Below are 1,491 nucleotides of genomic sequence, written 5' to 3' on the forward strand. Positions count from 1 at the left end.
CGCAGCATCCAGGACGTGCCCGAGTTCGAGACGATGAAGAACCGGACGAAGCGCCGCGCGCGCAAGATCTGGGGCAACGTCCGGGGCATCCTCGCCAAGGCCGGCGGCGCCAAGGGCGCGGACGTCGCGGAGCGGTCGACGTACACCGGGCGCCGCGAGCCCGTCGACGTCGACGTCGCCGACATCAAGCCCCAGGACCGGCTGCTGATCCGCCTGCTCATGCTCAACGCGTCCATCTCCGCCGTGGACACCATCGCCTACCCGCCGCCGGACAGCAACGAGACGTGGCGCCGCTACTACGCGATCTACAGCGCGCACGACGTCCACACGAACGACAAGCTCCACCCGGAGCGGCCCTACGAGTCCATCCGCGTCATGGAGGAGGCGGAGAAGGGCCTCTGGACGGACCGCAAGTGCAAGGAGCTCGTCGTGGACCGGAGCGGCCACGTCGCCTACGCGAAGCTCGACAACGGCCTCGACCAGCCCGACGTGATGATCTCCCTCCTCGGCTGGTCCCGCTGGGGGCTCATGCTCTCCGCGGACTCGTCGACCCTCGCCTTCGTCGGGTAACGGTGTTTATGGTACCGGGGCTCGACGACGCCCGCGCGGACCTCCGCCGGACGCCTCGGCGACCCTCGCCTTCGTCGGGTAACATGCGGCGGGCGATTTTTACAAAGGTTCCGAGGAGGTACTACTCAGAATAGTAGATCTTCAAGTGTCTCGCGAGTCCATCCCACTCCAAGGGCGCGTCGGGGATATCGATGCCTCGGCCACGATATTTCTGAATTCTTTTGAAGAGCCTTGCAAACCAGTTGTGGTGCAAGAAAGTTTTCACGCCATGCTCATTTTGCGGCGTATCGAGCGTCGCTGTATCGTCCCATTTGGGACCCAAAGTGCGCATGAGCTCGGCGCATTTGAGAATCACCGGCCAGGTGCCGAAATCGCGGGGAGAGTCGGGCTCTTGATCGACCTCGTCACCTTCCAGGAGATAGTTTGCGTATAGCGTCATGAGTTCACGCCTTCTCGGGTCGAACCTCGACTGGGCGCGGAAAGTGAGGTGCGGGTCCGGAATGCGGAAGACTCGGCCGTCGAACGAGGCCTTGCAGATGGTGATGTCGAAGGATTCCAGGAGGACCCGCGCGTCCGAGACGTGCCCACGCTTCCGCATGGCGTCGTGCGTAGCGGCGATGACCGCACCGAGATCTGCCCAGTCGACCGCGTCGTAACCCAGTGCCGCAAGAAAATCGCGACCGGAAGTTGCGGCGTCGTCCGGAGATGCTGGAGAAGTTCCAAGCGCGCGAGGGACTTGGGCGACGACCAGATCGACGATCTTGCTGTCCTCCAAATCCCAGTCATAATTAAACGAGTCGTTCGCTTCGGCGCCGCGAATTCCATACTCCGGAGCTTCGACTTCAGGAAATATGATGCTGGTAGCGCCCGCGCTTTCCCCGAGGTATTCGTATTGAATCGCGCGACCGAGCAGCGTCCAAG

This window comes from Aureococcus anophagefferens, assembly GCF_000186865.1.
Source record: "Aureococcus anophagefferens unplaced genomic scaffold AURANscaffold_921, whole genome shotgun sequence".
NCBI classification, from domain to species: Eukaryota; class Pelagophyceae; order Pelagomonadales; family Pelagomonadaceae; genus Aureococcus; species Aureococcus anophagefferens.